Source organism: Bubalus kerabau, chromosome 12, assembly GCF_029407905.1.
Source record: "Bubalus kerabau isolate K-KA32 ecotype Philippines breed swamp buffalo chromosome 12, PCC_UOA_SB_1v2, whole genome shotgun sequence".
Lineage (NCBI taxonomy): Eukaryota > Metazoa > Chordata > Mammalia > Artiodactyla > Bovidae > Bubalus > Bubalus kerabau.
This window is the reverse complement of record NC_073635.1, coordinates 74,720,820-74,736,718: the sequence shown is the minus strand read 5'-3', so window position 1 is coordinate 74,736,718 and position 15,899 is coordinate 74,720,820. Positions and strand designations below refer to the sequence as shown.

At 38.2% G+C, this 15,899-nt stretch overlaps 1 protein-coding gene across 2 annotated transcripts in view; it reads left to right on the top strand.

Annotated features, from left to right (window-relative positions):
* The window catches only part of LOC129624667 (ATP-binding cassette sub-family C member 4-like), a 171,484-nt gene that overhangs the window by 141,595 nt on the left and 13,990 nt on the right, over positions 1-15,899 (top strand). For both annotated transcript variants that reach the window (XM_055542828.1, XM_055542827.1), the window contains 4 exons: positions 1,157-1,312; positions 6,883-6,972; positions 15,008-15,180; positions 15,461-15,566. The gene's annotated coding sequence lies outside the window, so the exon portion shown is untranslated. The remainder of the gene's footprint in view (positions 1-1,156; positions 1,313-6,882; positions 6,973-15,007; positions 15,181-15,460; positions 15,567-15,899) is intronic.

Sequence of the window (15,899 nt, the reverse complement as noted above, 5' to 3'; positions counted from 1 at the left end):
TAGCATATAATCAGTGCTCAGAAAGGTTTAGTTCTTCTCTGCTTAAAGCTGTGACTTTTAAAAAAATTATTGACTGAATTAATTTATAAATGATTGAAATTATGTCTCATACCCCTCATCAGCTCCATAGTCCTAAATAGAGATGAAATTGGGGAAGCGCCCATCAGAGAATTTGCAGTTGGATAATCTCATTGGTTGGGGGGAAAATGCTAGTTTCTACATACGTGTTTAAATGCACACAGCTAAAAGTTAGTTTTTATAGTACAGTTTCATTCCTGACCAGCATTTTATTTGCATTATACTGATTCTTTGATCTTACTGTTAATGTACTTAATTTCTCTCTAGTTTGGTTTTAATAACTAGACTGACATTTGACATGTATCTTTCCCAAGGTGCAATTATAACTGTTAACTGGTTAGTAAACTATCTTTTGAATAGCTTAGATGAAAGGTCCCATATAAATAGCAAATGTTGTTTGTGTTGTTGTTGACTCATCATGTGTATTTTGCATATTAGCTACTGTCTTTTGCAATGCTGAGACCTGAATTTTACAATTTTAAGATGTTTCCTATCTAAATAGAACATAATTAAGATATTTAGCATCAGGAAGTGATTTAATTTCTCTAAAAAGAATAATTCCCCTTAAATAATAAATCCTTGAAAAAATAATTGCTTGTTCATGTATAACACTTCTGACTTGACTTGTTGACATCTCTGTAAAATTACAACATTATTCTCAAGGTCAGAATGCACAGACAGTAAATTTACAAACAGACTTCTTATGGATCTCTTAGGAGACTGCTGTCTTTTTATTGCCAGTAGATATTAATAGATTCTGGTTTTTTAACTCTTTCTGGGGACATGGGGTTTCAACAGAGGAACTTTGTCAATATCTGATATTTTTGGATCTCACAGTGTTGCGGGTGCTTCTGGTATCTAGTGGGTAGAATCCGAGGTTATTGCTAAAACTATGATATATAGGACAGGCTCCCAACCCCTCAACAATGAATACTCTGTGCCACAACATCTACAGTGCCATGGTTGAAATACTAATAGACTACTCTTTATGTAAAACTTTAAAGTTCATCTTCAACAACCAAGGTTTCTCCCAGTTATGTTTTATATTAATTCTTAAACCTCCTGAATCTCTTTACAGACGGGCATTGTGGGAAGAACAGGAGCTGGAAAAAGTTCCCTCATTGCTGCGCTTTTTAGATTGTCAGAACCCAAAGGCGGCATTTGGATTGATAATATCTCAACAACCAGTATTGGACTTCACCATTTAAGGAAGAAAATGTCAGTTGTACCTCAGGTATGCATGTCAGAGCATTGTCACATGTTCTTTTTATAAGGCACCTTCGCTAACTTGCTTTTAATTTGATTTTTTCAAAATGCATGAAAGGTTTGATCCTTTCCCTTCCAAGAGAGTATATTTTTAGCATCTGATGTTTTCAATAGATACCAGGGTTTGTTTGTTCTTTTGTTTTGTATACATGTGATTTAATAACTTACCCAGATAGATTCTGGACCCAGACTTCCTAGGTGTCACAGTTTTATCTGCTGATAACCACGTAATACTGAGATCAAAATGATAAATAGTTGGTTTAGCGTTGAAGAGGTTCCTATAAAGAAACATGAATTTTAAGTGTCTTAAAGATGAAATTTTATTGTGGGAAATAAAGATGGTTATCTCCCTGGGGTGCTTTCTGTGAAACGGTGAGGCTTTGAGAATTACAAGGTATATAGACTCTTCAGGGAAACTTTTAGAATTTAATAGACTATTTGAGGAAACTTTTAAAATTTAACCCTTAAATGATTTTAACCAGAGAGGCAGTACAGAATAGTGAGGAAAAGCACAGGACGGGAATCCCATCACTGTGCACCTCAGTTTTTAGGTTTTGATTATACCCATCTCAGGAATAACCCAATCAGACTAGTTAGCAGAAATAAATGGATGTGTCTGTAAAGTTCTTTCAGATCCTTGGATAAAAGGATCTAGAAATCTGCCTTGTGTTATTTTTAATGCTTCTTAATACTTAAAGATTGTTAACTCAGAGGACCATTATATCTACTACTGCGGGCAGGAATCCCTTATAAGAAATGGAGTAGCCATCATGGTCAACAAAAGAGTCCGAAATGCAGTACTTGGATGCAATCTCAAAAACGACAGAATGATCTCTGTTCGTTTCCAAGGCAAACCATTCAATATCACAGTAATCCAAGTCTATGCCCCAACCAGGAATGCTGAAGAAGCTGAAGTTGAACGGTTCTATGAAGACCTACAAGACCTTTTAGAACTAACACCCAAAAAAGGATGTCCTTTTCATTATAGGTGACTGGAATGCAAAAGTAGGAAGTCAAGAAACACCTGGGGTAACAGACAAATTTAGCTTTGAATTATGGAATGAAGCAGGGCAAAGGCTAATAGAGTTTCACCAAGAGAACGCACTGGTCATAGCAAACACCCTCTTCCAACAACACAAGAGAAGACTCTATACATGGACATCACCAGATGGTCAACACCAAAATCAGACTGATTATAGCCTTTGCAGCCAAAGATGGAGAGGCTCTATACAGTCAGCAAAAACAAGACTGGGATCTGACTGTGGCTCAGATCATGAGCTCTTTATTGCCAAATTCAGACTTAAATTGAAGAAAGTAGGGAAAAACCACTAGACCATTCAGGTATGACCTAAATCAAATTCCTTATGATTATACAGAGGAAGTGAGAAATACATTTAAGGGACTAGATCTGATAGAGTGCCTGATGAACTATGGACAAATGTTCGTGACATTGTACAGGAGACAGGGATCAAAGCCATCCCCATAGAAAAGAAATGCAAAAAAGCAAAATGGCTGTCTGGGGAGGCTTACAAGTAGCTGTGAAGAGAAGAGAAGTGAAAAGCAAAGGAGAAAAGGAAAAATCTAAGCATCTGAATGCAGAGTTCCAAAGAATAGCAAGAAGAGATAAGAAAGCCTTCCTCAGCGATCAATGCAAAGAAATAGAGAAAAACAACAGAATGGGAAAGACTAGAGATCTCTTCAAGAAAATCAGAGATACCAAAGGAACATTTCATGAAAAGATGGGCTCAATAAAGGACAGAAATGGTATGGAAGATATTAAGAAGTGGTGGCAAGAATACACAGAAGAACTGTACAAAAAAGATCTTCATGACCCAGATAATCATGATGGTGTGATCACTCACCTAGAGCCAGATATCCTGGAATGTGAAGTCAAGTGGGCCTTAGAAAGCATCATGACAAACAAAGCTAGTGCAGGTGATGGAATTCCAATTGAGCTATTTCAAATCCTAAAAGATGATGCTGTGAAAGTGCTGCACTCAATATGCCAGCAAATCTGGAAAACTCAGCAGTGGCCACAGGACTGGAAAAGGTCAGTTTTCATTCCAATCCCAAAGAAAGACAATGCCAAAGAATGCTCAAACTACCGCATAATTGCACTCATCTCACATGCAAGTAAAGTAATGCTCAAAATTCTCCAAGCCAGGCTTCAGCAATACGTGAACCGTAAACTTCCTAATGTTCAAGCTGGTTTTAGAAAAGGCAGAGGAACCAGAGATCAAATTGCCAACATCCACTGGATCATAGAAAAAGCAAGAGAGTTCCAGAAAAACATCTATTTCTGCTTTATTGACTATGCCAAAGCCTTTGACCGTGCGTATCACAATAAACTGTGAAGAATTCTGAAAGAGGTGGGAATACCAGACCACCTGACGTGCCTCTTGAGAAACCTACATGAAGGTCAGGAAGCAACAGTTAGAACTGGACATGGAACAACAGACTGGTTCCAAATAGGAAACGGAGTACATCAAGGCTGTATATTGTCACCCTACTTATTTAACTTCTATGCAGAGTACATCATGAGAAACGCTGGGCTGGAAGAAGCAGAAGCTGGAATCAAGATTGCTGGGAGAAATATCAATAACCTCAGATATGCAGATGACACTACCCTTATGGCAGAAAGTGAAGAGGAATTAAAAAGCCTCTTGATGGAAGTGAAAGAGGAGAGTGAAAAAGTTGGCTTAAAGCTCAACATTCAGAAAACGAAGATCATGGCATCTGGTCCCATCACTTGATGGCAAATAGATGGGGAAATGGTGGAAACAGTGTCAGACTTTATTTTTGGGGGCTCCAAAATCACTGCAGATGGTGACTGCAGCCATGTAATTAAAAGACACTTACTCCTTGAAAGGAAAGTTTTGACCAACCTAGGTAGCATATTGAAAAGCAGAGACATTACTTTGCCATCAAAGGTCCATCTAGTCAAGGCTATTTTTTTTCCAGTGGTCATGTATGGATGTGAAAGTTGGACTGTGAAGAAAGCTGAGTGCTGAAGAATTGATGCTTTTGAACTGTGGTATTGGAGAAGACTCTTGAGAGTCCCTTGGACTGCAAGGAGACCCAACCAATCCATTCTAAAGGAGATCAGTCCTGGGTGTTCTTTTGAAGGACAGATGCTAAAGCTGAAACTCTAATACTTTGGCCACCTCATGCGAAGAGATGACTCATTGGAAAAGGCTCTGATGCTGGGAGGGATTGGGGGCAGGAGGAGAAGGTGATGACGGAGTATGAGATGGCTGGATGGCATCACCAATTCGATGGACAAGAGTTTGAGTGAACTCTGGGAATTGGTGATGGACAGGGAGGCCTGGCTTGCTGCAATCATGGGGTCGCAAAGAGCTGGATAGGACTGAACTGAACTGAATAATTAAAGGCCCACAGTCCATGGGGTCCCAAGAGTTGTACATGATTTAAGACTAAACCATCACCACCAATAATAAAAGATTGCTTGTGTACATTGACAAAAAAACTCTATAAATAAAGAGATAACATTAGATGATTCTTGGCTCTCCTAGTAATGTTTGGAAGCACATGTAAGTAAAGACTAAACATCCATTGACATCACCAGGTTTTGGTTCTGTTCCACTGGTTTCCACCCTACTTTTGAGTATGCTCTGTATACACACTCTATAAAGTGTGATTACAAAACAGTGCTAAGTTTGTATCTGTATAGATAATGATCACTGAGCGTTGTAAACACAGAACCTTAATTATTCTACTTTTTATGCATTTGTCTCCAAGTCACAATGTGGGTTGATAGGGATAATCTGGAGAGACTGAGCCGAGTGTAAAGAGTTCCAGGAAATCATTCAAGAGGCAGCCAGGGCTAGAAGGTTTAAGAGTGTAGACCTAGTGTTAACATGACTCACATTTTTTTTCCTGCTTTGCCTTATATGACTGTGGGGCCTCAATGAGGCCACTCAGCTTCCATGCTTTAGTGTCCTCAACCTTCTACCAGGTCTAGGAGTTACTGACTCAGATTTGTTGTAAAGGTGTAACTGGATGAAAAAATGTATATGCTCATGGCTGTTTCTTGGAACCTTCAGTCAATAAGAATTATTATTATTCTTAAGGATCTAGACACTAAACTTTAGGTTTTATTTCTACTTAAGTAAAAAGAGTAACGCATTCTGGACCAACTGTGTTCTTTAATTTCTGTTTTTGTGGTTCTTGGTGAATTTTCTATGTTAATTGCTTATAAAATAAAAATTATTTACATAAATGTAAAGAGTAAAGCAAAAATAAAAACACAGTGGGAGTTTGGGGGAAAAAACATAATACAGATATCTAATGTTTTCTACCAAGAACTAGAAGAATGAATATCGCCTTGTTTATCCTTTGATTTCTGGCTCCCCTCCCACCAGGTTTTTCCTGACCACCATCCTATACCCCAACTCTTATTTTCCAGGTCCCTGACAAAAACCTCTGGCATTTTCCTTAGCCCTCTCCACATCCTCCACTATTTTCTTCCTCTCCTTGAGGACAGACACTGTATCTCCCATTTCTTTTGCTTTAGTGCTTATTATGGTCCCTAACAAAAGGGAGTAATACTTAGTTATACAAGTATTACTAATGATCTCAACATCAGACTGTAAAGAGTTTGCCTGCAATGCAGGAGACCTGGATTCGATCCTTTGTGACCTGCCTTCCAGAAGAAATTTAAATGGCCAACATGAGCTTATGTACAAGATTCTCTCCTGAAACTGAGAAAGATATATATTTCCAGAGTAATTTATTATGTGGCTCCTCCCAAAGCAGATGAATGGTGGGGGTTGGGGGTGGTCTATTTAAATTAAAAATAATTTTAATTGTGACAGAGACCACAGTGGGTTTCAGGTTATCCTGACCTTGCAGTTAATAATGATCTGTGAGGCAGGTCATCCTGACCCACAGGTGAGAGAACGTGGGGACCAGCTGGTGCAGAATCAGAGGAGATCTCTCCATGGACAGAGGAACCGCGGACCCCAGGATCTGACGTTCTCTTTGCATGTGTGGGGATTTCCATTCACACCTGTGGAGAGAGTCCCCATCTCAGAAGTCTGTTTTACCAATGCAGAAAATATCCCAGTTCATTCTTCAGTGCCAATGTGAAAAAATTTAATCTTGCTTTGAGATATAAACCTTAATTAATCATTGTGTTGATATTTTCCAGTATTACATTAGGATTGACAATTTATCCAGTTCTCTTGATGTAAAATTCCTCAAATAATTATATCCTCATTTTTTGTTTGAGCAAATATTACCAGGAAGGCATTCTTTAAAAAGTCAAATCTTTCTCTTTTTTTTAAATTTATTCTTAAGACAATGTGACACTTTCTTTCATTTTTGGTCAAACGTCTAGAAGATATTTTGGAGCACACTTTGCACAATGGGAGATTAAAGACACTGTTTTGTAAAAAAGCATTTGAAACCTTAATAATGATTATAGTGAATTTTTCTTTTTTGTATTTTAATTCTGTAGCCTTCAAACAAAATGAAAAGATGTTAATGTGATAACATTCACTGTTTTGGGGCTTTTAGGAAGCTGTTTTATTCACTGGGACCATGAGGAAAAATCTGGATCCCTTTGATGAGCATACAAATGAGGAGTTGTGGAATGCCTTAGAAGAGGTAATTTATTAAATGTAATTAACTTGTTAGCATCAGTATATATGTGTGTACATTTACAGTATTGCATGTAATTAAGGGGAGCTTATTTGTTTAACTGACTTTGTTTACTTCTTAGGAAAACATTGATGACATGGGCATATGTGTAAATTAAAATATGTATGTTAATGGTGATGAAAACCAATAAGAAAATGCCTTATTCTTTCTTTTTAGCATTTTCCCTAGAACACAGGGGGCTTCCTAGGTGGCCCAGTGGTAAAGAATCTACCTGCCAATGCAGGAGATGCAGATTCAGTCCTTGGCTCAGGAAGATCCCATGGACTAGGAAACGGCAACCCACTCCAGTATTCTTACCTGGGGAATCTCATGATAGGGGAGTCTGGTGGGTCATATTCCATAGGGTCTCAAAGAGTCGAACATGACTGAGTGAGCACATCCACAGTAGAACACAAAGTAGCTAGGTACATTATATTTTCCTTAATAGAGCACTAAACTAGAAGTTATAATTATGGTTTCGAGTTCTACTACATGAGCTAGTGAATTAGTTACCTTAATTACCCTGCAATGTTCATTTTATTCCTTGGATCTTAGGGAATATCTAGTAAATGGAGACAATAGTAGTTTTGCATTATAAACTGAATGACCTCATACCAATAAAATGCTATGAAGTTTCATCAGAAAGTGTTTGTAAAGATAAATTATAGTTATTTATAGAAATCATGTCCTTTTAAAGCTGCAGCATGAATGCAGGTAAGAGACTCAAGCTTTTGCTCAGTTTTTATATGGATAGGTTTGTTTCTAGAGGATTTTCTATTATTTTTTCTCCTGTTTCCATTTGGCCCACTTCTTTGAATTTCCTCACCCTTATACACAAGCAATGTTTACTGTTAAGTTGCTGTTGATTTGTATATTTTGATACAAATTATTTTGTGTAATCATCCTACTTTTGCAAATTGATTCTACTGATGGCAGAAATTATATATAGGCTTCTAAACCATAGACAGACTTCTAATTTCTCATTGGACCTAGCTCAGTCTTCAGATTTTAAAAAGTTGTTATTTAGTCACTAACTTTTGTCCAACTCTTTGCGACCCCATAGACTGCAGCACGCTAGGCTCTACTGTCCTCCATGTCTCCCAGAGTTTGCTCAGATTTATGTCCATTGAGTTGGTGATGCCATCTACTTCTTATCCTCTGTCATCCCCTTCTCCTTTTGCCTTCAGTCTTTCCCAGAATCAGGGCTTTTCCAATGAGTTGTCTTTTCATATCAGGTGGCCAGAGTAGTGTAGTGAAGCTTCAGCTTTAGCAACAGTTCTTCCAATGAATATTCAGGGTTGATTTCCTCTAGAATTGACTGGTTTGATCTCCTTGTTGTCCAAGGGACTTTCAAGAGTCTTCTCCAGCACAACAATTAGAAAGCATCAATTCTTTGGTACTCAGCCATCTTTATGTTCCAACTCTCACATCCATACATGACTACTGGAAAAATCATAGCTTTGTTGGTAAAGTGATGTCTCTCTCTTTTTTAATGTGCTATCTAGATTTGTCATAGCCTTCCTTCCAAGAAGCAAGTGTCTTTGAATTTCATGGCTTCAGTCACCATCCATAGTGTCTGCTTCAATTTTTTTACCTTTCTACTTGCCATGAAGTGATAGGACCAGATGCCATGATCTTAGTTTTCTGAATGTTGAGATTTAAGCTAACTTTTTTCACTCTCCTCTTTCACCCTCATCAAGAGGCTTATTAGTTTCTCTTAACTTTCTGCCATTAGAGTGGTATCATCTGGGTATTAAGGTTATTGATATTTTTGCCGGAAATCTTGATTCTAGCTTATGATTCAACTAGCCCAACATTTTGCACAATGTACTCTGTGTATAAGGTAAATAAGAAGAGTGACAATATACAGCCTGGTTGTACTCCTTTCCTAATACTGAACCAGTCAGTTGTTCTACGTAAGGTTCTAACTGTTGCTTCTTGTCTTGCATATAGGTTTCTCAGGAGACAGGTAAGGTGGTCCTGTACTACCATCTCTTTAAGAATTTTCCATGGTTTGTTGAAGCACTTAACAAATGTGTATTAAATGTCTGATTTATCTCTTCATTTCAGAGAAGTGTGGTTTGTTTCTTTAACAAAATATTTTAAGTACAAAGCCAGGTGACTGTCCATGTCCATGTTGTTGTTTGAATTCGTGTTTGTTATTTAGTGTCACTCTTCCAGAGATAACTCTGAAATCTATAATATATAGATGAGCTTTGATTGTGAGCAAGTAGATTTGGAGGCCTGACAGTTTCTTGCCAGTATTTCTGGTATCTGAAGGAAATCAAAATTGAGTCTTTATATACCCACTCTGCTTTTCAGCAACTGTGAGGATTTTATTTTCCTACATTGGGACAATTGCTTCACTTTCCCCTACTTGATAAGCAGTGGACCTCTGATTTCATTTAAGTTTGTGAGTCTTTCTACAGTTAAATTCTGGAAGAGAAATGAGGAGTATGGTTAATAATCAAATATAAAGAAAAATAGGATGATCCACTGGTCTTGAAACCACAGGACATATTTAATGGTGAAATTGTGATATAAAGATGAAAGTATTGTTAAACTATTTTTCTGTTTGTTTTCCAGCTTGAAATCTCTCTGCACAGATTCTCAATTACTAAAGTTACTCTAGAATTTTAGGACACATTGTTCCATGGAAAGAGAGTAACTGTTAATTGGGATACAAATCCTATCAAACGCTATCTTAGAACTTGGCCCAAATGTAATTCCTCTGTTCAGTTCAGTTCAGTTCAGTTCAGTTGCTCAGTCTTTGCAACCCCATGAACTGCAGCATGCCAGGCTTCCCCATCCATCACCAAATCCTGGAGCCTACTCAAACTGAAATCCATTGCCTCAGTAATGCAATCCAACCATCCCATCCTCTGTCGTCCACTTCTCCTCCCACCTTCATTCTTTCCCAGCATCAGGGTCTTTTCCAGTGAGTCGGTTCTTCACATCAAGTGGCCAAAGTATTGGAGTTTCAGCTTTAGCATCAGTCCTTCCAATGAATATTCAGGACTGATTTCCTTTAGGATGGACTGGTTGGAGTCTTCTCCAACACCACAGTTCAAAAGCATCAATTCTTCAGTGCTCAGATGTCTTTGTTGTCCATCTCTCACATCCATACATAACTACTGGAAAAACCATAGCTCTGACTAGATGGACCTTTGTCGGCAGAGTAATATCTCTGCTTTTTAGTATCATGTCTAGGTTTGTCATAGCTTTTCTTCAAAGGAGCAAGTGTCTTTTAATTTCATGGCTGCAGTCACCATCTGCGGTGATTTTGGAGGCCAAGAAAATAAGGTCTGTCACTGTTTCCATTGTTTCCCCATCTATTTGCCATGAAGTGATGGGACAAGATGCTATGATCTTTGTTTTTTGAATGTTGAGTTTTAAGCTAGCTTTTCCACTCTCATCTTTCAGTTTCATCAAAAGGCTCTTTAGTTCTTTACTTTCTGCCATAGGGTGGTGTCATCTGCATATCTGAGGTTATTGATATTTCTCCGGACAATCTTAATTCCAGCTTGTGCTTCATCCAGCCTGGTATTCTGCATGATATAGTCTGCATAAAAGTTAAATAAGCAAGGTGACCATATACAGCCTTGACGTACTCCTGTCCCAATTTGGAACCAGTCTGTGGTTCCATGCCAGGAGCCACCACAGGAGATCCCACCCATGACAAAGGTCATGTGGAAGAGACCTGACAGGCAAAGGCAGATCAGACCTCGAGGGAACCCCTGAATCTGTTCGAGCATCTACCCCAAAACCAGAATCTGTCTGTCTATTTTGTGCCTTTCACCAACTCTTCTGACATTAACAGGGGGCTATCCCTGACCACCTTTCTCTGGAAAAAATCAACTTAGGGCTTTAGTTAATAAGTCTCTTAGGCATGGTAGGAGTATTTCAATTCAAACGCCTCTGATGGCTTTCTAGCTTGCCTGACACGCTTATCTAGACTCTTGCAGCTACGCATGTGACTGTTCACAGCCTCCCAACCATGAGATACACGGGAAGCCTAAAACATTCTAAAAATATAGAGCCTTTCAAAGAGTTAAAAACTATTAGAGTAGTGCTGGTGTAGGATTTCATTGCTAAGCCAATGCTTGCTGCCAAGTTCCCATATCCCTTATCCATTGTACACCTGGGAGTGCATTGGTTAACATAGTTGGAATGTAAGAAAAACAAGTAGTAGCCTTGGAATTAACATCAGACCTTTGAGCTAATTGGTTCTTTCTTTGTTGTGACCCACTGCACTTTTGCTCCATGAAAGTGTAACTGTTTAGTACTTTCTGAGACTGGGAAAAATAAAGAAGAAACACTTTAAGGGAAAACAAGTTTTCTGGCTGATCAGCCTTTATCAAAAAAGGGTCATCATTAAAAAAAAAAAAAAAAAGGGGTCATAAAATGTCCACAGGCCTCCAAGGCCAGAAGATAATGTACACAACATTGTTTATGGGAAAGGTATGTAGAAAAAATCCTGGTTTTGATAAAGACAAAACAGATGTAATGTTTGAGCTGACCTCTGTATGACTTTGCATCTTTCATTTCCCTCTATGTACAAGTCAAGGTATAAAAATTCCTTTGAAAATAAAGTTATGGGCCTCGTTCACCGAAGCTTGGTCTCCCTGTGTCATTCTTTTTTTCCTTTTCCCTCCTTTTCTCTCTCTGTTCTTCTTTCAGGATGACTTCTTGGAACACAGGAGCTTTATTGGCTTTCTGTGTTTATCAAGGAAGATAAGCCCTGCTCTCTGCTTTGTTATCCTTATCGCCTAAGCCGTCATCCTGAGGGTACCCCTGGATCCTGCTGGGGCTGGACCCCGGCAGTTCCATGTCTGGTTTTGTTGCTTCTTGACCTGCACACGGATTTCTCAGAAGGCAGGACAGGTGGTCTGGTATCCCCATCTCTTTAAGAATTTTCGATGGTTTGTTGTGATCCGCATGGTCATAGGCTTTGGCACAGTCAATAAAGCAGAAGTAGATGTTTTTCTGGAACTCTCTTGCTTTTTCAATGATCCAGTGGATGTTGAAAATTTGATCTCTGGTTCCTCTGCCTGTTCTCAATCCAGCTTGAACCTCTGGGAGTTCATGGTTCATGTATTGTTGAAGCCTCTCTTGGAGAATTTTGAGCATTTCTTTGCAGGCATGTGAGATAAGTGCTATTGTGCAGTAGTTTGAACATTCTTTGGCATTGCCTTCCTTTGGGATTGGAATGAAAACTGACCTTTTCCAGTCCTGTGGCCACTGCTGAGTTTTCCAAATTTGCTGGCATATTGAGTGTAGCATTTTCATATCATCCTCTTTTAGGATTTGAAATAGCTCAGCTGGAATCCCATCTCTCCACTAGCTTTGTTTGTAGTGATGCTTCCTAAGGCCCACTTGACTTCACACTCCAGGATGTCTGGCTCTAAGGTGAGTGATCACACCATCGTGATTATCTGGGTCATGAAGATCTTTTTTGTATAGTTCTTCTGTGTATTCTTGCAACCTCTTCTTAATATTTTCTGCTTCTGTTAGGTCCATACCATTTTTGTCCTTTACTGAGCCCATCTTGGCATGAAATGTACCCTTGGTATCTCTGATTTTCTTTAAGAGATCTCTAGTCTTTCCCATTCTACTGTTTTCCTCCATTTTTTGCATTGATCACTGAGGAAGGCTTTCTTATCTCTCCTTGCTATTCTTTGTAACTCTGCATTCAAATGGGTATATCTTTCATTTTCTCCTTTCCCTTCTCTTGTTTTCTCAGCTATTTGTAAGGCCTCCTCAGACAACCATTTTGTCTTTTTGCATTTCCTTTTCTTGGGGATGGTCTTGCTCACTGCCTCCTGTACAATGTCACGAACCTCTGTCTATAGTTCTTCAGGCACTCTATCAGCTCTAATCCCTTGAATGTATTTGTCACTTCAACTGTGTAATCATAAGAGATTTTATTTAGGTCATACCTGAATGGTCTTGGAGAAGGAAATGGCAACCCACTCCAGTATTCTTGCTTGGAAAATCCCATGGACAGAGGAGCCTGGTAGGCTATAGTCCATGGGGCTGCAAGAGTCGGACACGACTGAGCGACTTCACTTTCACTTTCACTTGGATGGTCTAGTGAGTTTCCCTATGTTCTTCAATTAAAGTCTTAATTTTGCAATAAGAAGTTCATGGTCTGAGCCCCACTCACCTCCCAGTTTTGTTTTTGCTGACTGTATAGAGCATTGTAATTCCTAGTTAATATTGCCTATTGCCTCTACTGTCCTTTTTTCCCATCCTAGTACTTAATTATGGAGAAGGCAATGGCAACCCACTCAAGTAACTCTTGCCTGGAAAATCCCATGGATGGAGGAGCCTGGTAGGCTGCAGTCCATGGGGTCGCTAGGAGTCAGACACGACTGAGCGACTTCACTTTCACTTTTTACTTTCATGCATCGGAGAAGGAAATGGCAACCCACTCCAGTGTTCTTGCCTGGAGAATCCCAGGGATGGCGGAGCCTGGTGAGCTGCCGTCTATTGGGTCGCACAGAGTCAGACACAACTGAAGCGACTTAGCAGCAGCAGCAGCAGTACTTAATTATAACTTGATTATATGATTACACTATAGAGGGCCTTCATATTTGTATTATTCTCATAACCATCCCTGATTCATAAAAGAAAACAGAGTCAGAGGACAGTATTTTCTGAAAAATATATTTCTCTTCACAACCTTTATTCCTCATGAAGTGAATATGGACTTGAAGGAAAGTTAAAAAAACAAACAAACAAGCAAACAACAACAACAACAAAAAAACACAGATTAGTGATGAGAGTTTATCCAAGTCAGGGGCAAGTATGAGATTATTTCTTCAAAATTAGGAAGTCAGTCTTAAATACAAAAACTTGCACCACAATCCAGATCTTAACCTTTATATTCTGTGTACCTTTCATACTAATACTATATACCAATACCATGTTTAATCCTAATGCTGGCTTCTCCTGTCTTGTGATTGAACTCTATCAGGAGCACAGTTCAGGATCACATTCATAGACATTCTCCAGCATTTAGGATACCATGGTAACATTGCCCAATTACCCTTGGGCAATGTTTTGTTAAGTGATGGTGTAATTCTGTGTCTCCTTATTGGCCCTCACTCATCAATCTGTTGGTCTGTTAATTTGAAGTGTATTTACTCTTTGTTGTTTAAGTATAACCTGAGTTTGGTCCTTGTTCTATAATATTTCTGCAAAAATATTCATTGAACTGATCCCTGTCATCAATGTCACTTCAGCTTATCTTTGGCAGTTAAAATTTAATTTAATTTTTTTTTTTTTTTTTTTTTTACAATTTTAAGAACATAATTTAAATACTACCTATACCTGTAGTCTTGGGGGAAATAGTTGTTATGTTGTGTCCTGGTTTTCATTCACTGAAAGATATTTTTGACGTTGAAGAAAGTGCATGTCACTGGCTTAGTATTTATGTGATTAAACGGGAAAGAACCATAGCAAGAATAGGTTTTAGGATTACTAATGTATGAGGTACAGTTTACCAGTGTTTGAATTCACATTTTTTCCCCAACTTTTAGACCTTATAAAATGGTAAAGTACTGGTAAGATTATATCTTTAGAGAACCATACTTTCTATAATATGTATATTTTTAAGTTTCCTATTAGAGTACCAACTCATATGCAAAACTGTACTTTAGGAAACTTGACTGAACCATAAAGATCACTTTAATATTTCCGTTTAAACCACATTGGGAGAAATAGCTTCCTTTTTTGAGAGACTTCCTTAACTAGTACCTAGGTGGGGTTTCTGGTAGGTGGCAGGTGGCAGGGATGGAAGATACAGAGATCTATTTGTCTTGAGCTGACTCTATGGTCTTTTTCAGTGAATGCTCTTTGGAAGGAGCTCCACCATCACATGACTGTATGTGTAAGATATGTATGAAGTCCTGAGGATGTCAAAGCTCTAATGTCTAAAAGACTCATCTACTTAAGTAGCAATTTGTTTAGAAAAATGCTTTTCTTTCTATATCCACAGGTACGACTTAAAGAAACCATTGAAAGTCTTCCTGGTAAGATGGATACTGAATTAGTAGAATCAGGATCAAACTTGAGTGTTGGACAGAGACAACTGCTGTGCCTTGCCAGGGGTATTCTCAGAAAAAATCAAATACTGATTATTGACAATGCCACATCATATGTGGATCCAAGGTATGGAGTTGAGGTCCTTGAAACCTGGTATCTGAATTTTAAATATGGTAAATGGAAAACATTTAGTGGTGATATAGTTTCAAGCAATTTTGAGGGAAGATTATTTTCCTTTAAGAAAACATCAATTTCTGTTGACTTTTTTTTACTTAATTTTTAGGAATAAGGATTTGTCTTAAAGTATTGATTTTAAAAAGCATTATACAAACATCATAGGGTATTTTCAAACCTCAAGTCCACTTTTCCAGTCTACACTGAACTAAATCAACTTCCTTGATTCCAGAACTGATGAGTTAATACAAAAAAACATTCGTGAGAAATTTTCCCAGTGCACTGTGCTGACCATCACCCACAGGTTGAGCACCATTATTGACAGCGAATGGATAATGGTAAGACCCTCACCTCTGGAATTTGAGCTGGTTCCAGTCATGTTCAGTTTTTCAACTCATCTGTCCTTGTAAAACTTGATAGGAACCTTCATTAATTTAATTTTCTCTTAGTTTCTCCTCTCACTCCTGACAATAACTCAAGTACTTAAGTATATTTTCAGAATGTGCTATTAAATAATATATCCAGTATAATTCATATATCCAGTAATTTCATATTCTCATATTAAAAATTTACTGTTTTTAATTATTATTTTCTAAAGATCACAGATGAGAGTGTAGAAAGAAAGGTAGATCAGGGACTGAAATACTGTAGATAAACAACTAGCAAGCCCC